Source organism: Pelodiscus sinensis, chromosome 9 (genome assembly GCF_052426305.1).
Source record: "Pelodiscus sinensis isolate ZL-2025 chromosome 9, ASM5242630v1, whole genome shotgun sequence".
Taxonomy (NCBI): domain Eukaryota; kingdom Metazoa; phylum Chordata; order Testudines; family Trionychidae; genus Pelodiscus; species Pelodiscus sinensis.
The window spans coordinates 46,573,598-46,597,807 of record NC_143060.1 but is presented as its reverse complement, the minus strand read 5'-3'; the positions used below and the strand labels follow the sequence as shown (position 1 = coordinate 46,597,807).

General features: G+C 37.5%; 1 long non-coding RNA gene across 1 annotated transcript; it reads right to left on the bottom strand.

The window, feature by feature from the left end:
* Positions 1-18,797: 18,797 nt before the first annotated feature.
* Positions 18,798-21,984, bottom strand: LOC142830674 (uncharacterized). The gene is made up of 3 exons (XR_012906122.2): positions 21,866-21,984; positions 21,564-21,616; positions 18,798-20,821 (listed from the first exon to the last, which is right to left on the bottom strand). It is a non-coding gene; the product is annotated as an uncharacterized LOC142830674 (long non-coding RNA).
* Positions 21,985-24,210: the final 2,226 nt, after the last annotated feature.

Below are 24,210 nucleotides of genomic sequence, written 5' to 3'. Positions count from 1 at the left end.
TGTCTGCAATTATTGAAAAGCCTTGCAGTAGATTTTAAAAGTCTTTCAAAATATATGAAAGATATAAATATTAAAACTGGAACATAAGTTTCATACCCTACAGAATTTTAAAGTCAGTTATTAAGAAAGACTAGTTCTTGCTACATTTCATGTAAGTGTAAATGCAGTTTCATCTAAGCTGCATGCAAACAAACTTATTTATCTGTAAAAACCAACTTGAATTGTGAAAGTTTAATACTGTCAAGTGTAGCTGAGTGTTAAAAGACAGACTAGGAATTCAAAAACTTAAAGCAGCAGTAAAATATTAGTCAATGCCTATGAGAAATGAGTCTGTCCCTTTATTCAGGGTGTCTATGTTTAATGGTAAGATGGGATGCATATAAGCTAGTCCAAGCATGAAGGGCAGTAGGACACTCATATGGAAAGCCAACTTTGTCCCTCAGTTATCAAGATAAGAAACCTGTCATTTCTCTCATTCACTCTGTCAGCCTTGAGATACTCCAAGCAGACTTACCTCTGTGTTGTACACCCCATATATCAGGAAGATGAAGAGACCCTGTAAAATAAAATGGAGGGAAAAAGCTGTTAACTCTAATCATTTCAGCAGTAGAAATACCTGAAATAAACTTTCCTGGGAACAGACAAAAGAAGACACACTTCATCAAGGTCAATTTATTTTTCTATTTTTCAACATTATAAGCTGTTCCTTGAGCATTTATTTGATAACGTGGGAGTACATTGCTTACAGTATTCGTGCTATTCAACTGTTTGGCTATAAAATATTCAGGACCAAAGAATTTAAAATGTTAATTAGAAAAATTTATGTCATACCTGAATGGTGTCTTGAACATGAAATAAAACACAATAAAAATGTTATTAAAACAAACTAAGAAGAGAGCAAATATTTATATTTCTAAACATCTTTTAAAATGCAAATCAGTAAAAACTTTATCAGTGTTTATTACTATATGTTGCATAATAAAAATTTATTATGCATGCATGCATGTGTTTGATATATAGATGCATGCACAAATACTCAACTTTTTGTAATAAATTAAAATAGATAATTATAGATGTAGGATTATATGAAAAAGTATAAAGAAAGGTAACAAAAATGAATAGCTAAGTTGTTCCATATTTCATTAATCAGAGAGTTCTCTCTTAGGGAGCAGAGAACTCTAATAGCAGAGAAAATACAAAATATTACAGAACAGTAGATATTAATTCTGATTTATCAAAGGAAATGTATTTTATAAACTTATTCAAAACTGACTATCATAAGACATTCCTGACTTCAATGGGACTCTGTGTGGTCTTTTCACAGGAATCTATTTGGAAGATCAAGGGCTGAATTAACATACTGTTAATTCTTCCAGAGATCAACTGTAGATAAGAGTCTCCAAAATATGAGCAAAATACGTAAATTAGGAACATGGCAAATCAGAAAAAAAATTATAAAATTGTAAAAGTAGTTTCTTCAGGAAACTTTTCAGTAACTTCAGTTCAACACTTATGGTTTAATTATCTTGAAAAAATAAAAAAATCTTATATTTGCACAACAGACATTTGAATTCAGATGAATTCATATTATAATAAAATCTTTTTTGTTTGTTTGCTTTGAGTTCCATTGGCATGTACTAGCTGCCTGTAACACATGAAGTTTTCTCAAACAGAATAGAAAATAACAAAAGATGTTACAAGTTTTAAGTTCTGTGTACAAATGAGTTAAACACTGCAACAGTATTTCTGCAGTTACTTCATCCTCAGCATTACTGAACCAAGAGACATTGAACTATAAGGGAGATTATGCAGATTTATTATTTCTCCAGATTACACAGCATTGAAGTTAAACTCCTGAGGGGGAGAATAAGATTGCTTAATTAATTTATAATAATAAACACTTTCTGGAGTGTTTCTAATCCTGATGAAAGCAGTCTCTTTAATATAGACTGATGCAAAGGATAGACACCTGGTTCTAGCTATGTCCTACATTCAGTATTGAGCTTTCTGAAATTTTATATTGTGGTTGTTGGCAAAATAAGTGACCGATTCTGAAAACATGACAATTAATATAAATGAAGTTACTTACATGAGTAAGTGCTTGCAAAACTGGGTCCTAATTTTACTTTCAAATGAGGATGAGCGTAAAATTCCTTATGTGGAACATAGTGTAAAAGACAAGGGTTAATTAAGTTTTTAGTGAACTCTGACTTCTATCACAGAAGAATTTGAAATCCATGTTCCTTAGACTAAAGACTAGATTGGTTTGAAATTACATATTTCATCAACTGAAGTAAAATTCAAATATGAATGAAATATAGTTATAGAAAGTAAAATAATGATGGTTACAGGATATATAGTAACAAGTAATAAATAATAATCTATGAAATTTAAATTCAGTGTTCAAAATTTGAATAACTAATAATCAAATGAAGTGAATCATAGAACTGGAAAGGACCTCTACAAGTCATCAAGTGCAGGCCCCTGAACCCATGGAAGGACCAAGCACCATCTGGACCAGTGATGGATAACCTAAACTAGTGTGAGGGCTACATGAGTGGCCCTCCATCTCAGTGGGCCACAAAATTGTCATATCCACTACAGTTTCCTGCGATAGGGTAGTTTTGCTAACTATGTTTTCATACCTAGAATTTTTAGTATGCTGATTGAACCATAGCAGCATTTTGATTCAATGCAAAGGGAGTATGCAGCTTTTATAGTCAATGTAGTGTGCAATCAGTATGCGCCTCACATTACATGCCCTTGCTTTAAGTGTGTGTCACTTTAATATCAGTAGGAAAAAAACCTACGTGGACAGAAACCAGCAGAAGCTAGCAATCTTGCACATGGGCAACAGTAAAGAAAACGTCTCACTGGCCAAATATAGAACCCCAGTGGGCCGCATGCAGCCCTCAAACTGTAAGTTACCCACCACTAATCTAGACCATTTTGACAGGTGTTTGTCTAACCTGCTCTTAATCTCTAGTCATGGAGGTTCCACAACCTCCCGATGCAATTTGTTGCAGTGCATAATCACCCTGACAGGAAGTTTTTCCCCAATGTCTAATCTAAACCTCCCTTGCTGCAATTTAAGACCATTGGGTCTTGTCCTATCCTTAGAAGTTAAGAACAACAAGTTTTCTCCCTCCTCCTCCTACTTATTACAACCTTTAAGATTCTAGACTAAGACTACGTCTAAACCACATTCCTCTTCTGAAAGAGGAATGTAAATGAGCCCAATCGAAAATGCAAATGAAATGTGGATTACAAATCTCACGGTTCATTTGCATAATCGTGAGAGCACACCTTTTAGAAAAAGGGTTTTTCGAAAAAGAAACAGTCTAGATGGGGTTCTTTAAAAAAAAACTCTCTTGAAAGAACTCATACACCTCATTTTTTCAGGTGGAATGTAGTTTAGATGTGCCCTAAGTGTTTTCTTGTCCCCTCTCAGGTCTTCTCTTTTCCAGACTAAACAAACCTAATTCTTTCATCTTTCCTCATAGCTCGTGTTTTCTAGACCTTTAATCATTTTTGTTGTTCCTCTCTGAATGTTGTCCAATTTGATGAATGTGATATGCAGTAATCCAAGAAGTATCACAATTGTTACAAAGCTCAAACATTATTTCACTTTTTTCTAATATTCTGCGCACTGAATTATTATATAAACATGGATACTTTATACAGACTCATGTCAATTAGTACTGAAATCTGTTTTGGACATTTATCAACATTAAGACAAAAGTTACTTTTTTTTTTATTTATGTACTGAACCCATGTAGCTGCTCAGGCCTAAGAGGAGGAGTAAGATACCTCTAGGCTTTCTGTTGCAAGTGTAAAAGCAGGAGCTGAACTCCTGATACTTCTCTTCCACACAGGAGTACAGGGAATGGGTGAAAAGGGGCAAGAAAAATGAGTTGACACAAGGGAAGCAGTAGGAGTTCAACAGAAATGTGTGACACTTTTACTCTGTTGTTTTACCTACAAGTTCACACCAGTCCTTCAGATTAGATAAAGGCTACTACTTTCTGGACTTTGAAAAACAAAACTATTTTTGCCCTGTCCAGTGTTTACTCAGAAACCCTCTTTAACTGACTCTCTCTTTGATGTAAATCAGTCATTCATCTTGAAACCTCAACTGTTGTAATCAAAATTGTCTTTTCCTACCTTTGATAAGACAGCCCATGGGCAGTTTTAATTATTTCTCAAAATATGTTCTAGCATGGTTAGTAATAGCTGACTCTCAGAATCATAGAACACTAGAACTAGAAGGGACCTTGAGAGGTCATTGAGTCCAGTCCCCTGTCCTCGTGGCAGGACTGAGTACCATCTCTAGACCATCCCTGATAGATGTCTATCTAACCTGCTCTTAAATATCTCCAGAAATGGAGATTCCACAACCTCCCTAGGCAACTTATTCCAGTGTTTAACCACCCTGACAGTTAGGCAGTTTTTCCTAATGACCAACCTAAACCTCTCTTCCTGCAATTTGAGCCCATTGCTTCTTATCCTATTCTCAGAGGCCGAGGAGAAAATTTAGCTCCCTCCTCCTTGTGACACCCTTTTAGAAACCTGAAAACGGCTATCATGTCCCTCTGTCTTCTCCTTTCCAAACTAAACAAGTCCAATTTTTTCACAGTTTTCCTTCATAGGTCATGTTCTCTAGACCTTTAATCATTATTGTTGCTCTTCTCTGGACCTTCTCTGATTTCTCCACATCTTTCTTGAAATGTGATACCCAGAACTGGACTCAATACTCCAACTCAGGCCTAATCAGCGCAGAGTAGAGTAGAAGAATGATTTCTCATGTCTTGCTCACAACACTGCTGTAAATGCATCCCAGAATCGTGTGATTTTTTTACAACAGCATCACAATGTTGACTCATATTTAGTTGGTGGTCCAGTATGACCCTAGATCCTTTTCTGCAGTACTCCTTCCTAAATAATCGCTTCCCATTCTCTGTTTGTTAAACTGATTGTTCCTTCCTAAGTGGAGTACTTTGCATTTGTCCTTATTAAACTTCATCCTATTTGCCTCAGACCATATCTCCAGTTTGTCCAAATCATTTTGAATTATGTCCTAATCCTACAAAGCAGTTGCAACCCCTCCCAGCCTGGTATCATCTGCAAACTTAATAAGCGTACTCTCTATGCCAATATCTAAATAGTTTATGAAGATATTGAACAGAACCGGTCCCAAAACAGACCCTTGCGGAATCCCACTTGTTATGCCCTTCCAGCAGGATTGTGAACCGTTAATAACTACTTTCTGAGAATGGCTATCCAGCTTGTTATGCACCCACCTTATAGCAGCCCCAGCTAAGTTGTATTTGCCTAGTTTATTGATAAGAAGATCATGCGAGACTGTATCAAATGCCTTACTAAAGTCTAGGTATACCACATCCTACATTTCTCCCTTATCCACAAGACTCGTTATCATCTCAAAGAAAGTTATCAGATTGGTTTGATCCATGCTGGCTGTTACCTATCACCTTATTTTCTTTCAGGTGTTTACAGATTAATTTCTTAATTACTTTCTCCATTATCTTCCCTGGAACAGAAGTTAAACTGACTGATCTGTAGTTTTCTGGGTTGTTCATATTTCCCTTTTTATAAGCAGGCACTCTAACTGCCCTTTTCCAATCTTCTGGCATCTCTCCCATCTTCCTTGATTTTTTAAAGATGACAGCTAAAGGCTCAGATACATCCTCCATCAGCTCCTTGAGTATTCTAGGATGCATTTCATCAGGCTCTGGTGACTTGCAGACATATAAAGTTTCTAAGTGATATTTAACTTGTTCTTTTTTTATTTTATCTTCTAAACCTACCCCATTCCGACTAGTATTCACTATGTTAGGCATTCCTTCATCAGACTTCTTGGTGAAGACCAAAACAAAGAAGTCGTTAAGCACCTCTGCCATTTCCAAGTTTCCTGTTACTGTTTCTCCCTCCTCACTAAGCAATGGGCCTACCCTGTCCTTGGTCTTCCTCTTGCTTCTAATATATTTATAGAAAATCTTCTTGTTTCCCTTTATGTCTGTAGCTAGTTTGAGCTCATATCAATAGTCTATTTGGCTTTAGTCAAGAGAAGCCTGAGGCCCAGTTCCTCTATCAGAACATTAACCTCATGATTTATCATTTCTTCCTTCAAACGGCTGCTATTTGAAATTTGCTAAAAGCTTTTCTTTATTGACAACATATTTGTAAGATTTGAAAAACTTAAATTATGTAGTGTCAACATCTGTTAAACATTGCATAACACACTTTATATTCATTTTTGGTGTTATGTCAACATTGTTTTAAATATTCCCTGTATCGGACTTTTTTTGTTGGATCTATCATCCTTCAGTGTGTATGGTATTATATAATTATTTACCTGTAATAGTTACATTTGTGAGGCATTTGCAGTTTCATTTGCTTAACATAGAAATAAAAGCGATCAACTAAAAATTCTCAAGAACTGAAAACAGAAAGACTTCAGTGGATTAAATATATTAGAAAATAAATTGTAAATCAAAGTTTATCACTGATGCAATGTGAAGGAATTAAAATATTTGAACTGTAGTTTTACTATGTAAATTCCTGGGATGACAACAAATACTTTAACATATGCATCTAGCATTAACTTATCAAAACCTTTCATTATAGAAATAATTCTCTGTGTTGTAATAAACTCTGTAATATACATACAGTGAGAAAACAAAGAAAGAGAGAACACTTCACCTGACAACATACTGAATTAATTATGCTTATATATTCCATGTGTAAGAAATGGCTGCATGTTTTATTGCAGTAGGCATGTATGGATTGGATTGCAAAAAGCTACCTGCTGGGATTGAGCAATCTCCTTAAAATCAGATAAATTACATCAACTCTTGTCCTTGACAAGGCTATAGAAAATTTTTACCATTCCAGGACCAGGCTTCATAGTCACTAGCTTGTGCATGGCCTTGCAGCATCAGGGATAGAACCTAATAGCCTGAATTCCAAAAGCACAGGCTTTTGCCACTCAAATTAAAAAAGTACTTCCATTAGCTTGTCCAAAATATTGGTTCTAACAGAACCATGTTGCCATTTAAAATTACATTAAAAAGCTTCAAAGTTAGTGCTTCACAGACATCCATAGAAACAGCTCACATCTAGTGGCTATTGAGCAAATCTGTCCATCTGCATTCACATTCAGAAGGTTTTCTTCATAACCATAAAAACTAGACTTTTTTTTTTAAATGATCAAAGATTTAATAGTCACATCAAGTCACATTCTGGCTCACTCTCCCACCGCAAGAATAAAGCCTTTGCACCCCTCCCCCCCCCCCCCCGCCCCCCCCTCAAGTCTGCCCTATGCATATTGCTGTGGGGACAAATATACCCAGTACTTGAGAAGATCTAAAACAGAACAAAACTTTAAACAGCCCGGCCTATGTCAGAGGACAAATTCTGTCCTTGACTCTTTAGTAAAGGTTGAGTGAACCCATTCAAAGGAAAAGAGGTAACATCTGTTGAAGAGTACTAAGTTATAGCCAAGGGATGATCCATACCTCGCAACGGTAGACAAAAACAATTATCTAGACTGCAGCAGCAAACATCTTCGTCAGAAACAAGTGCTCCTAATGGGCTTCATGGAAATTCCTATAGAAATAAATGAGATTTATAAATGAGGGAGAAAACTCATCTGCCAGGCTATTGTCATAAATATCACATACACCCAAATTCTGCTATCCCTGCTCACCTTTAGTATTACCTTATACATAATTAATGCCATTAATTTCAATGAGACAATTCATGGAGTAAGGTACTATTTAATGTGAGTAAGTTAGACAGACTTTGGCTCATGGGAGATGGAAGGTTTAAAATTATTACTGACACACACAGATGTCACAGTATAGGCGTACACTGATGCATTCGAAATGTGATCCAAATGTTTCTGTCAGGTACAGTTCCATACTTCCAGGTATTTGTTTACCTTGGATCTACAGATAAGTCTATTTTCTGCAGAAGGTCCTGACAATATATCAAAATGCAGCAGCCATTTCACATGCCACCCAAACATGTCCCTCCTTTTGTTGCCTAATAATTTAGGGCCAGAGCTAATTCAAATCAATGGGAATTTTTCCATTGATTTGATTTTTTGTATTAAGTTCTTAATATCTAAAGGTTGGATTAAACTAATGTAATATAATACACTTTAATACTATTATAACAAAAACGTTACAAAAACATGTGGACAAGGGGGTTCCAGTAGATATAATATACTTAGATTTCCAGAAAGCCTTTGACAAGGTCCCTCACCAAAGGCCCTTAAGTAAAGTAAGTTGTCATGAGATAAGAGGGAAGATCCTGTCAAGGATTGATAACTGGTTAAAAGACAGGAGAAACAAAGGGTAGGAATAAATAGTAAGTTTTCAGAGTGGAGAGAGATAACTAGTGGGGTCCCCCAAGGCTCTGTTCAGGGACCAATCCTATTCAATTTATTTATAAATGATCTAGAAAAAGGGGTAAACAGTGAGGTGGCAAAATTAGCAGATGATACCAAACTACTCAAGATAATTAAAGCCAAAGCAAACTGCGAAGATCTTCAAAAAGAACTCACCAAACTAAGTGATTGGGCAACAAAATGGCAAATGAAATTTGATGTTGATACATGTAAAGTAATGCACATTGGAAAAAATAAACCGAACTGTGCATACAATATGATGGGGAATAATTTAGCTACAACTATCTTGGAGTCATTGTGGATGATTCTCTGAAAACATCCACTCAGAGTGAAGCAGCAGTCAAAAAAGCAAATAGAATGTTAGGAATCTTTAAAAAGGATAGAGAATAAGACAGAATATCTTATTGCTTCTATATAAAACCATGGTACAACCACCTCTTGAATACTGTGGTCCCCTTATCTCAAAAAAGATATATTGGCATTGGAAAAGGTTCAGAAAAGGGCAACTAAAATGATTAGGGGTTTGGAACGGGTCCTATATGAAGAGAGAATAAAAAGAGTTGGACTTTTCAGCTTAGAGAAGAGGAGACTAAGGGGGGATATGATAGAGGTCTATAAAATCATGACTGGAGTGGAAAAAATGAATAAGGAAAAGTTATTTACTTATTCCCACAGTGTAAGAACTACAGGTCACCAAATTAAATTAATAGGCAGAAGGTTTAAAACAAACAAAAGGAAGGGGTTTTTTTTCCACTCAGCGCATAGTCAACCTGTGGAACTCCTGACAAGAGGATACAGTGAAAGCTAGAACTTTAACAGGGTTCAAAAAAGAGCTAGATAGATTCATGGAGGTTAGTTCCATCAATGACTATTAGCCAGGATGGGTAGGAATTGTGTCCCTAGCCTCTGTTTCTCTAGAGGTGGGTGACACGAGAGGGATTATGTGATGATTACCTGTGTTCCCTCCCTCTGGGGCATCTGGTATTGGCCACTGTCACCCAACAGGATAATGGGCTAGATGGATCTTTGGTCTGACCCAGTATGGCCATTCTTATGACTAATTAAAGGGTTGATAGGAAAGTAAATTGGATCTAGTGCAAATTGTATATATACCTTTTCTGAAATGTGTTTTTGGTCAGAATTCAGACCATTGAAACAACCTTGTAGCTCTAGAAATATGAATTTATTTTTTGACAAAAACATACAGAGGGTTAGCCATTTTATGTTTCATTAGTGAGGCATAGATATAATTTATGAAATCTTTCCATCTCAGTTCTTGCTAGATGTTGTTTCCTGTAGAGCTAACGTCAAGTGATTCAACAGTTTTGCCATATTCTTGTCCTCATTTTTCATAACCCAGATTTAGTCTCTTTGGGTTGGAAGCAATCACCACTAGATTTAGAGAGAGCTGCCAGGTTTGCACAGTGCAGGCTCTGGGTGCTGTTTTTGTTAGCAACAAAAGGAAAAATAGAACGTGTGCAGTAAAACGTTTCAGGCATTCTGTATGTAGATGTATGTTTCACTAAGATCCTAGAATTTTCTGGACCTTTGTACAATCTCATGGAACATTCCAGATTTTGTGAGAATTACATTTTCTTTGAGCTGTTTCCTAAAATGTTGTCAGCCGTGTCCTCACAGATGCTGAGATACAAGAACAAAGTGAAGTGAAGTGAGACTCCAGCTATAGTATTATGAACTTAGTTTTATTGTGTAATTGTGAAAGCATATGTGTATTCTAAGACTTGAAGGATGTAAGTAGCAACTAATAAAGGACATATTGAATAAAATGCCAGAGATATCCACCAAACCTCTACCTATGCAATAATATAAAAGAGATACTCTTACTTCTTGTCAGGCTTAACACGTTTGATAACTTTCTGAGACTGCAAAACAGACTTATATTCTTCCTAATACTGTCTGTTTTCCCCCATAGAAAATGAAAGATGCCCCTGAGGAAGCCTTCAGGAGATCAGGATAGGACGTGAAAAGCTCAGTTGTAATCTAGGTTGCGGCAAGAGGGAAATTTGATGGGAAAATATCTAAAGCGGAATATGATAGACTGGACTTCAAGCAGTTGTAATTGTTCCAGTGCAGAAAAAATTTGAGGAGTAAAATGTTAATGATAGAATTCCTACTGAGGAATTAGCAGATTTAACTAAAGGTAAGGAACAGAAAGGTGATCAAAGTGATGGAGAATCATCCAGTTTTCCTGGCAATATAAAGGAGAATGAGAAGAATGTGGCTCGCATGAAAAGGAGATTAATGACAAAGAAATCTGGTTTACATGAAAAGGGGAGAAACAATAAAGAAGAATCACCCTCGCATGATGACAAAAACAGTTCTGAAAAAAACTGTGTACTCCAAATCGATACATCAGATCCTGCTTATGGTGGGCAATCCTAAACTCTGCCCATATTAATCATAGGATTTTGAATGTGCCAAGAAAAATTGAGGCTATGATGTTTCCAGTAAATAAGCAGAAATCATACTTCTCAAAATCACACTGCAAAAGAGTGCTAGAGAATGGTGAGAAACTGACCTGGTGTTGGCTAGTTTACTTGGAATCAAGTGACAGTGTTCTGTTTTCATTGCAAAATATTTAACAAGAATGCCAAATTGTTGCTTGCACTTTCTGCGCACAGTTACTTGCATAACTTAACTGATGCTCTGAAGCAACATGAGAAGTCACCCAGCCATTTTATGGCTTACTCCAAATGGATGGCGGTCGAGTTAAGGCTCAAAGTGAATAAATGCACAGATGCAGAAAATCAGTGCATTATTAATGTAGAAACAAAGCACAGGAGGAACGTGCTCAAGCGTCAGATCTCAATTACCCTTTTCCCTGCAAAGAATAATTTGGCTTCCTAGGGCTCGTTGGATAAGTTGTTCACTGAACATAATGGTAATTTCCTTGGTTTGGTAGAGCTCTTTGGGAAATACGACAATGTCATGTGTGAGAACCTATATTCAGTAGTTAGTAAAGAAGCCATGGACCATTGCTGCAGCAAAACAATTCAAAACGAATTGATTGACCTTACGGCAAGGTGCTTCATAACATATTATGCAGTTCGACAAAGTGAACTACTGCACCGTTAATAAGAGACTGCACGCCTGCTATTAGTCACAATGTAAAGATGTCATTTATAGTAAGATTTTTTTACAACAAAGATGGCTGTATCCAAGTGAAGGAACATTATCTGCTTAAGGTCTGATGATTCTACTGGAAAATACCTTACAAAACTGTTTATGAATGTTCTGAAAGAGGAAAAAAATAAAGCTTCAAGACTGCTGTGGCCAAGACTATGACAATGGCAAAAACATTGAAATAGAGACATCCAGGAAAGGACTGTTGTGCTGAATCCAGGAGCTTTTGCTGTGCTTTGTGACAGCTATTCCCTCAACCTGGTTGTGTCAGATATAACATCATCTTTAGAGTCGGTATCTTTCCTCAGAGTACTGCAAAGGATTCAAGTCTTGGTTTCAGCATCAACTCTCAGGTGGAAGATTCTCATGGACAACATTACAAATCTGATTGTGAAGGTGCTAAGTGACACTTACTGGGAGAGTCACATTGACAGCATAAGGTTGGTGAGGTATCAAGTGACTGAAGATTACAACACCCCCAAAGGAATTGGCACAGTCAAGTTAAGCTGAGGTCAGAGTCGCATATGAGGTGCAAAGCCTGGCAAACCAGATCTCTCTGATTTCAAACTTCTGGTCTCAGTAACAATTTGACATTATATCCTGTCCCAAGTGAATGCTGTAAGCAAGGCATTATACACTCAGTCAGCAGAGATCATGACCACTCCTCTTTGATGAGAAGCTGCCTTGATTTTGTTGACACCTACAGCAGAGACAATAGATTTGATGATGTCATCACTACTGCCAAAGAAATGGTGGAAAACGTAAGAGTTGAGCCTATCTTCAAGGAAACACCTATTCATCAGAAGCTAAGGCTGTTTGGTCCCACAGGCAGAGATGAGGTGATTGGAAGCTCGGAAGAAAAATTCAGGAGGGAGTTTTTGCTTGTTCATTGACACTGCTCAAATGTCAATTGAAGAAAAGTTTGGACAAATGAAGCACCACGAAAAAACTTGGTGCGGAGAAGAATAGACCCATTGAGAGTGTTTTGACTTCAATGATAAAGACCTCTAGGTTGTATTGAACAACATCCATCACATTTTGCAACATGGGAAGCATTCTCCACTCCAAATTCTCCAGTTCATTCGTGGTGCAGAGCTGAGGGACATTTTTTGGCAGGCCTACATTGGTATACTATTTAATCAAATCCTTTAAAACCTTTCAATCATTTTCTTCTATTACATTATTGGGACAGTTCTCCAACACTTACTGACATGAACAATCTCACTGAAGAGAGCTCCAAAGACTGGCCAATGCAATTGTCATGCAATAACATAGCAAACAATGTCAGTCTCTCATTGGCCGTTGTCGACTGAAGATATGTTTTAATGAGCCTGAGCCCTGAAAAGCTGCACTCGCCATTCGCAACTGTGACCAGCAGTATGAGCAGAATCCTCCTTACAAGATGGGGACCTGTATTTCATAACTACTGTAAAGTCAGAGTTACAAACCCCAATATTACACTTATAAAGTTGGCATTTAATTTTTGCGAAGAACTATAATTCCAGTAGCACACAAAAGAACTGTGATGATCCCAAAGTTTTCCCTATGGTTGTTCTCAAATAGATCTGAGGGGTTTTTTTTAAGTCTTAAAATGAGATTCCAATCTGAAAATGGTTTCCTGGGGTTCCATGTTTATGTTCTCAAAGTCTTTTCCATGCACGTGTTAAGTTTACAAATACAGTTGTTATAAGTGCCAGCACAGCTGGAAGTTTGGGGGGGAAGGAATGGAAGAAACCTAAAGCTCCCCAGATCCACCATGGTTCTTATGTCAGCTAAGTTCCAGGCACATTCCAAAGCATCAACTCACTAACTCCTGAAAATCCTTATCTTGGTCCCATACATGAAAGTAGACAGGAATCTGTTACATTTAGATGCTGGAGCAAAAGTACAAAAACTGCCTGGAGATTTAAAAACAAGTACATGTTAGAGACCTCGTTGCTCTTTTTATATTTAAAGAAGAAAAGACAAACCAGGTAGCATTTCCTGCTCAGTAGAGAGAGAGAGAGCTGGACCTCAGTGGGTTTCACATTAAGCCTATTTTTCTGCTGGTATCTTTTTTTCCTTCTATCTCTTTTCTTCCCATTGAGATCCCTTATCACTGTCACAACTAAACATCCCCATCCTTGGACAACTGTCATGGAACATGATTTCCAACATTCTTATCCCATCCTCTATTATAAAGACACCACCCAAATTGTCTGTTCTCACTATTAGCAAGAGGGGAAAATAATCACTTCCTGGGTACCTTGTGACAGGGGCAACATTAAGAAAACTCCCATACTAAGGAGTACAGGGAGAGCTCAGAAGACAGAAGGAGAAAGGAAGAGACAAAGTGATATAATATGGTCAGGCACTGTGGCTGTGTCTAGAATGCAGGGTTTTTTCGAAAAAAGTAGCCTTTTTTCAAAAAAACATCACCTGCATCTAGACTACAGCTGCGTTCTTTTGAAATTAAATTGAAAGAACGCGGCTTTTCTTTCGACGGCGGTACTCCTCATTTCACGAAGAAGAACGCCTTTTTTCAAAAGTGCTCTTTCAAAAAAAGGCATTCTTGAATGCAAACAGGGCTTTTTCGAAAGAGAGCATCCAGACTGCCTAGGTGCTCTCTTTCGAAAAAGTGGCTTGCTTTATCGAAAGTACTTCTTGCAGTCTAGACGCTCTTTTTCGAAAGAGGCTTTTTCAAAAGTATCTTTCAAAAAAGCCTCTTTCGAAAGAGGCTTGCAGTCTAGACATAGCCCAAGAGAGGAAGAAAGGTGATGCAAGTGAAGTAGGGGACTGCATCACTGTGCTCAAATGGGTGCAATATAAAAGGGATAGATCACAACTGGATTAAAATGTCAGAAATGTTGTCACTCTCAGACCTAGATATCTAGATGAATGTTAAAGGGCTGATCAGGAAAAGAAAATTCCTCTAAATGGTCCAAGAGGAAGTATTAGCAATCAATAGGAAATGTGAACATGTAAGGTATCAACTGACTTCATGTGATACTAAACCCTCAGCTTGAGGCAGTAGTTTGTGATTGCAGCTCAGCCATTGTTAGTCTAACTAAAAGAGAAAATACACCTTAAAAGGATAATGAATCACATTTCCATCTAAAAGCCAGTGTAACTCCACACTGGTATAGAAGTCAACCCTTGCAGCATGACTTGCAGGACTGTGACTTAAAGGACTACTCAAAGAAACTGAAACTGACTATATACAACCTCTTGTCAAAGGTAAAAAGTAAAACTAAAAAGACAAATATTGTTTCCCACTACTTCTTGCACTTATCATAATTCAAGTGATTATCTGAAACTTTAACATAAGAAGTTTCTACCCCCTGTTCCATTCAGATCTACATGGGCACAGATGTCAACACATGTGGAATAAGTACAGGATCCAGACATTAGTGATTCATGTTCTCTCTTTCTCAAAGGCCCTTACAAACATCAAGGAAACAGAAAAACCCTCGTGCATTGTTTTAAGTTATGGGATTTTTTTAGAATAGTTTTTGGGAATAGTATTTACATGGTCCTGTATCCAAAGCTGGACTTTTAAAAACAAGTAGATTTTAAAAAAAAAAATCAAGTTGACACTATCCAGTACCAATAGAGTACACCAGTAAACTTACTGGTAAACCTTTTAGATGATTGAAGCTATTTGGTCTTCAGATTTTTTCTTGACAATGTAACCAGGACATAAGACAAGAGCCTGTGTGTCTTCGGGTGACATATTGCTATGTGTATTAATCCACATTGCATTCTGGTAGTGGCGATTGGTCATTCCGCTATAACTTGAAAGTAATCAAAAGCTAACCAAAAAAAGTTAAAATCTAATATCCGTATTAATATATCATATTATGTCTGAGAAAAGTAATATTTAGCCTTTTGGGACTATGATAAAGCCATAATCATTCCTTTTTATGCAATGTTTACATTTATGTTTATAAAACGGGCAACATTTTCAAAGGGCCTACAAGCCAGCTTCTAATTTTAGACCCCTGCTCAAATAGAAGTACAAAATTGCAAAATATCATTTCTCCCTGAATTTTAATTTAGACATTTAACAGCTTGATCTCTGGGTACATGTGACATTTTGTTATTACATATCCAAATTATAGAATTTGCACACACCAAATTATATTCCCTTCCCGTTGGAATCATGTATTGTGGACACAAAACTTAAGATATTTGGCTCTGAAAGTATATCTTAAAATTAAAAAAAAATGATTCTGAAAATTTTGTATAAAATAATTAGTTACCACTATTTTAAAATGCCATTTATATAACTCATTGCTACCACATGAAATACATCGAGATATAAACATTCATGGAACATCAGAGTTGAATGCTGATGGATGGAAACTATATTCACCTTCTCTGAGATATAAACCCAATGTAGTGTTGAAAGAAAGTGGGCAGGGAGTAAGGTAGGATAATTTTTCAACTATATAGATAAACTCATCAAGATACAGTGAGACTGTAGGGAACATAGCAGTCTTTACTGGAGTGCTCCAAATATTCTTGAGAACTCATCTCCCAGTATAACTGGTAATGGCTTGATGACTTATTTCTTGTATGTGTACACAATAAGCAATACTAATTGTATTCATGGCAGGAAATGTCCACAGCATTTTCTTTAGCTGATGGACTGAGAACAAGAACCCTAACTTGTATGATTACACAGTTAAATAATAATTTGATGGTTAACACATTATGGAACATGTTGTAAAGAAGAGCTACAATACATCTGTTCTGGAATTTTAGAAGTCCTATGGAATTCTCTGTGATTTGTTTATGATGTTGTGATGATTGACTCTGTCAGTAACTAATAAATGGTAAATAAAAAAGTAACCTGTGATATTAAAGTACTGCATTAGCTACATTGTGATTAAATTACAGTAAGACCACCAGCTATAAACCTTTATAAGAATCTTCTCAACCATGCAGTAATTCTCCTAACTATACTATTATGTAGAGCACAAATATTTCTTTGTAAGTCCAAAGCAATACATCAGGGAAGCATTTACTGCTAAAGCTAGATTGAGAGTAAATGCATCTTGGGTTGCTATGAATAAAAGCTCTAGCTTCTCATTACTTTATGACAAGACACAGAAATTCACTTTACTTTTCATTTAAGCTTTTCTGCTCCAGTTTATAGATGTATGCCTTCACGCTTTTATTCCCTTCTCGCTTCAGCCGTACGTAATAAATGATTATAAATTTTCACATTTGACCACCTCTCTGCTAGTCTCATGCTTAATGCACAAAGTTAGGAAGCTGCAGGTAAAAATTTCACAAACACTTTTATTTATGATGTTGTCCTTGGTAACGGAAATTTCAATGTACTGAAATGAAAAGTATGATTAAAGGGATACGACGTCCTGACAAGGATAGTAGAGGGCAGCCTTCTATTTCCCACTGAAAATATATAATACTTTTTTGACATCAATTTCATAGAGAATAGACATGGGCTAGTCATGAAGAGAAAAAAAGACACAAACACATTTCTAACTTCAGTGTTGTTGAGCTTTCTTAAATAAAACTTTTCAGAAAGAAGCTTAACTCTGGTGAAATCTGAGTTGAAAATTATTCAGTGAGAACCACCACTAATTTCCAGTGAGTGAGAGTGGCAAAATAACAGAATAAACAAAGTAGAAAAATGGTCCTACCATGAAGGTAGGGGACTGGACTCAATGACCTCTTGAGGTCCCTTCTAGTTCTAGGATTCTATGATCTGAGACCTAGATGACGAGTTTTCTATTAAATTAAAAAATAATAATGACAACACCCCTCCAGTAAAAGTATTCACTTCCTATCATTTACTATTGTCAGACTTCCTGCTATATTCCTAGCACAATGCGAATTATTTGCTGGTTATTTATCTAAGTTTTCCTTTTTATACACATGTAAAGTGCCAGTATACATATAGCACTCTACAGATAATAATTAATAGGTAAATAGTGAATGTTCTATTTTGAATTAAACCTATCTACAAAAATTATTGTCCATGCCGTATTAAAAAAATGCTGATATGGAAGGAAAACACTGGAACCACTTTAAGTAACCAGAGTTTTAGCTTCCTCTACATAGAAGGTAAGTTATCTAGCATTATGAAAGTGAACTTAAATCTCTCCTGTTAAAGTTTTACATCATTAGCTCTAATCTAATCTAAATATGGAATAGTAGGTCTGTGATATACATTTTTGTTAAATGATTATCAATAAAAATGGCCAGCCAGTAATACTAATCACAAAACTCTGCCCTCAAAAAATATTCTCATCTGTTTGCAACAGTTTTCATATGGAAATAAAAGAAAGCTGTATTTTAAATTTTATAGCTATATGAACATATAAATTGAACCAGTATCTAAAGAATTACATTTTTTAAAAAATATAAGAATTTGTCATTTTAAAGGAAAAATAGGATCAAAGAAACTATTTGTAGTGATCCAACACAATAATGTTGCTATATAAATTAGTAAAATCTTATCCTTGCATTCAGGGTATTATTTGATAAATGAAATATGAACTTTTTCTCACCACTATTCAAATCCAGTCCAGACTGGCAGTGACTGACAGTTGTTACTAATCTGATGGCTCTTCAGGAGTGTATATTAAATAAATTGTTGGTCTGTGTCCAGTTCCCAACTGACACATGTACACATCAGAGCAATTATCCTTCTTTACTGGCATTAACAGGACCCAGAAAGACCAACCACTTAACTACTGTTGTGGTAGACCCTCTGTAGTTTAGGGCTGTGATACACATTGGCAGAGGACCATGGGAAGGCTGAAGACTGGCAGTGAACCCGTGTTGTACCAGTGCCATAGATTTGGGGGGGAAGGGGAAGAGTTTTTTGCACCTTTCAGTACATTAAAAAAGATGTCCCGAAGAAATCCTCAAGTTATGAGACCTGCATCCACTAGTTATGAGAACAGATTGTTTTAAGAAGAGGGCAAAATAAGTTGTTCTACTGCAGGTGTCCATAGTTAATACATTAAGAAAATATTTCATCAGTATATATGCTGAAAATATTTCAGTCTGTACTTGTACTTTTAACAGCATGAGAACCTTCAACACTAAGGCAAGTTACAAATATTTTGTGACATATTCCATTTGTCAGTTAGCTATTGCAGAACCCTGAAAAACATATTACATGTCATGTCAGTTATAAAAATAACACCACAAAGTTTAACCAAAACAAAATTACATGGCAATTATCATTTGAATGTCTGTTTTAATCCATTTCAGATTTACTGTTTTTCACCTAAACAATTATATTTTATCATACAATTACAAGCTACTGTAGTCATTTAAATTATTTTATAATAATTATAATACTATAGTCCCAGCAGTCTACATTGCTGAGCACTCTGCAATAGTGTTCTCACCAGAAGTGTGTTGTATTCCAAATGCATTTAACATTTGCAACCTGAAACTTAACAAGAACTGCTTAGAGTAGACATGTGGTATCACTTACGAGAACTAAAAGCATACAGGTTAAAAGTACAACAACAGAACTCACACTTTCTTTTAACTTGCTAATGTCTCTGACCCCTTTGTATAAAAGCACTTTAATCAACATTATATATATTATATTTTAGCCTCACAATTTAACAGGCTGTAAAAAATGTTTGGCTATCAATTATACACATCAAGTTGATATGCTGCAGAACTGAGGGTCATTTAAACTTACAATTATAGCTGAAAGATGGGGAAACGTGTATGAGGAGCAAACTAATTTTTTAAGCTTGCAAGCAGAGGGGAAGCTTAATTTAACTAGCAAGAGTCCCCTTTACCGATACTTATAAAAAAAACACTGATATTTGCTCAGGTTGGGCACCAAAATACTCCACTGTTGTCTCCCACTCTCTCAGATATTCAAGCCTTACATACAAAGCCAATAACAAAAACGTCACAATCAAGTGATCATGTTAGATAAATTTGGTCTTGATCTCACTTTAGGGCCTAATCCAATGCTGGAACAATAGGCTGAGTCTGGATCTGGCTACTGATGGCTGGTATGAGATACGGGTCAATACACATAAGTGCTCTATTTGTAATCATAAAAATGAGATAATGTATAGGATGCTAAACCACTGCTTTACATCCCCTTCATCTTATAGAGAAATTGATAGTCCATGTTCTTCAGAATGATGAGGAGAGATTGTGGCCAGTTAGAAAGCGGATGTTTTTTTCTGACCCTAGACCTTTTAGAGGGCTCTTTTCTTTCTTACTATGCCAAATTCCTTGGAAATTGCTGATCAGTTTCAATTTCACTGTTGTTCTGCTGAGATATTGTAAGTGGATGTCCTATTTGCTCTGTTCCATGCAACATTAATTTCAGCCCATGCTGAATAACAAATTATCACTAACTGTAGAAATCATCCCAACTGTCAAATTTTGGGGGCCCCACACTGCAATCAAGTCTAGGGATAAGTCTAGGCTTATCAGTAATCTTATTGACTACACATCCCCCTCTCCCCGACCGTGCTGCCTCTGTATCAGAGACAGCAAGGTAGGAAGGAGTAGGAGCCAGTCCCTGTGGGGATCCCACTTTTAAGCAGGCTCCCCATGAGCACTGAATCCAGGGAGCCACTTGCCCTCCCCACCCCACTCCAATGCTGTTGCCTCTGATAGAGAGGCAGCAGTGCAGAAGGTAAGGAGAGCAGGTAGGAGCCAGTACATGCGGGAAGCCAGCTTTCAAGCTGCGTCTGATACAATATGCTCCCAGGGACTATCCAATAGTCACTTAACCGATAATATTTTGTGCAGTTACACGAATATTCAATTAATCACTATCTAGCATCCCTAATCAGATCCCCGCCTTCCTTCACTAGAATGGATTGTAAGCTAGGAACCTGTCATTATAAATTAAAGCCCAGACCTAACTTTTGTTTGTGTACTGTAAATATGGCAGTAGAGTTAATATGATCTGTTCAGAAAGTGGGCATTTGACATTTTTTGCATGGCTAATGCCTTTGTAATCCAGGATGGATTGCTACAGTATCGAATTTATTTTGGCAGAATGTAACCATGCTGTCATGTTGTTGCCTTTCCCCTGTTGGATTTGTACCTCTCTTGTCACAATAAATCCATTATGGGGTAAGGCTGCAAGGTGGGGGGAGAGAAAAATCACATGGTGATGTCTTCCTTAACATTATCTTATGATTTTGGCAGTATCATACTTGTTTCTGGCAAAGGAGCTTTCAGCTGGTTCAATAGCTCATCGATACAACTTTCAGCTCACTCTTTGGGATCAACCTGTTGGACAAACAACAGTGAGTTTAGGGAGCTTATTCATCAGAATTTGAATCTCTGGTAAAGAGCTGGAAACAATTATTTGTAAGAAACAAAACACTCATACACATTTTAATTTTGTTAAAAAAAATTACACAAATCAAGGAAGCGGCACTGTCTCTTGAACCTCTCTCAGAAGTTCTTACCTGGTTTGTACATGTGTCTGAATTATTACAAATGCATTGACTCGTCTCCCACATGAAGTTACCAAGGTTTTATAAGACTGCAATAAAGCTTTCTTTGCATTAGTCAGCCAAGCACATAAACATTTTAATGAACTGTTTTTACATGGTTCATTGGATAGCTCCCATTCTCGTATAATACAAATCACTCCTCTGTCACATTCAGTTTTATTCAGCCTTTACTTTTTAGTTTACAAAATGCAAATTGAATAGCCGTTCTATGGGACCGTGGCAGATATTAGGTTACTTAGGAGGTCTACTTCCTAATAGGGAAAATGACTTTGCAGTCCATCCCATCTCAACTTCACAACTCTAATTATTTAAAGCATTGTGTCATACACTGAAAACCTCCAACATCCACAAGCAATGCAACAATATGTTTAGAAAACTACACTTGCTTATTGTCATCATGCAGACTATTACAGATCAGTATGCAATAAGCCTTGGAGATACTGTTTGAAGCCTTCTCAGTGAATTTCAGTGAGTGACAGTATTGCCATGAAGTGTTTGAAGAGCTAACTTACCATTAATCATAGAACAGGCTGTCTCCCCAAACAGGTATTTATTTTATATTAACCTAAAGGCAGAAATGAATTATTGAAATCAACATCAATGCAGATCAATTCTCTTTGGAATAATTAAATAGCATTAACAACAAGTATTTTGGTATATTCTAGTAAACCTTTAAAAAGCAACATGAACAACATTAAATATTTATAGTTATGTTTTCAAATAAGCCTTGACATATTATGTATTTAAGATTAAAGATTAGTTCTAACACATGATTTAATCATGAATGCAAATTATAAATGAATATTTAACAAACCATATCACGTTTTATGTCTTAACATATCCTCTGCCATTACTGTGACTGAATGAGAAATGGCGGTGTGATGTATTGTCCTGCTGCCCAGGGCCCTGGGCGTTTTCACCTTGATATGGCCTTTAAAATAAATTAATTTGTTAACATTTAAGAACTCTTTGTAACAGCTGACATAAAACATTCATAAGTCTGTTTATGATCTAACCAGCCATGCACTAATCAAATAATATTTTTAAATAAATTTATTTGGCCAATTGTTCCATGAAAAAGATTTGGAAATGTTTATTTCTAAATTGAGGTTGGGATTAAACGGTACTAATGGTACCATAAAGATGTTATATGGTGTTAATATAACCTGAGTATTAAAAACATAATGAATTTGCTATTTATGAACCATTAAGTTTTACCTCACCCCTAGAATAAACTTCACACCATTACAGACCTATTAATAACTTTTCTTGCTCTCTCTCTTTTCTTTCCATCCTTATTCCCCTTCTTTTCTTTCCTTAATATGGTCACAGATGTATAAATACATAGACATCTATAGTGCATGTACAACTAAACCTATCATTTTATTTTGAACCTATTTTCAATATTGTGCATGTTTAAATTAAAAGAAACAGTTTCACAGAGGAAATAGCATTAGAGCATATTCAGTTAGTTTTCATTATTAGTAGTATTTAAATGTACTATCCAGTTCACTAAACTAGATTTATTTTAATTCCATAGATCACCTAAATCAATGAAAAAAGAAAAAAGAAACTTCCCAGGCTTAAAACTATGTTGAATTCTAACATCCAGATCTAAAACCAGTATTAAAGGGGGAAATCCCAGGGATTTCAATGGAGATGCACCCACTACCCTGAGTCTGAGTTTGGCACCCAGTCTCCAGCAAGTTTCTAAAAGGAAGGAAAAAAAAAAAAGAGAGAGAATTCCATTTCTGAGTAGTGCTTAAAGGGCCCAATCCAAATAGATCATTGTCCTGATTTGAGAGTGTGACGGGGCAGAGGTGCCCCGCACTCTGATCCCCCTGGAAGTTGCCTTCGCGGCGACCCAGGGGTCGGAGCGAGAAGCCCCGGCACTAGCCGCACTACGAGCGGTGGCGTGCGGGCAGGAACCGGAGGCGCTGGGGACAAACTGGGCGGCCCCAGCGTGGGGCGAGCGGCGATGCGCCAGGTGCTCCCAGGCCACAGAGGCGGCAACGCGCCTGCACCCACCGAGACCACGCCTGACATCACGCGGGGGGCAGCACCAGGTGGCGGGTGCGCCGCCCCGCCGGAAGTAGATCCGCGTACAGGGGGCGGAGCCCCTCCACCCCCCGGCCACAAGCGGCGTGGGGATTTAAAAGGCCAGACATGGCTACCCGAGGGGGGGGGGATCGGACCCAAACTGCGGAGGTAAGCGCCCGCATCGGCAGGACAGCGCAACAGGGAGAGGAAGCAGCCCAGGGCAGGCGAAGGGAGCCTGAGGGCTGGCGCATTACGGCAGACGCCCCGCCAGCTGGACCGGACGCCGTAAGCGTTCCGAGTCCTTAGGGCCCTGGGCTGGGGTCCGTGAGAGGGGGCGGGCCCGGACCCCCTCTGCCTGCTATGGGAAGCCTGGAGACCCCTGATGTTAAAGGGGCCCCTGGGCCAAGAAGATAGTTGACTGGGGACGCCAGACGGTGAACCTCGGGGTGAGGAGAGCACGAGACTCAGGCGGAGAGTATGGGGTGCCAGGGGGCGCCCCGATAGACTCCTTTACAGAGAGAATTCAGATCAGGCTCAGAGAGAGTTAAAATAGAATCGGGTTTCTCTTCCTATATGGGTTGCAAGTTTTTAGACTCTTCATAATATTTCTTCTTTTTTTATTCTTCTAATTTGAAGTGAAAATTCAACAGGATTTCCCCTCTTCCTTACTCCTACCCCTTAAATTCCACTTGGTTTCAGTCAACTCTGGAATCAGGCTCCCTAGAACAACAGCTCTCACTCTCCACTTCTGCCCTTACATTGCAGCAGCTGACTGCACTAACACACATGCAATGTTTCATAGCTTGGGGGAAGGGGTTGCCTATTTATTCACTCCCCCCTCATTTTTCTTTTTACCTGCCTCATTTCTCAAATGTTGCTCTACAGCCTCTCTCCCTGAACATACAGAGAAAGGGAATGAAGAAAGAAAGTGTCAAGTTTCTGTCCCAGCTGTCTGCTGTTGCCCCGTACTAGGTCTTCCCCCACATTGTGCAGAGGCCACTCCCTCATTCCAAATTTGGGTTGATCCCAAACAATGTCTCCCCACTCTAGCGTGGATGCTGTTCTCTCCTGCAGCTCTCCTTTTAGGGACATAGTTGTTTGTTACATAATAGCAGCCAT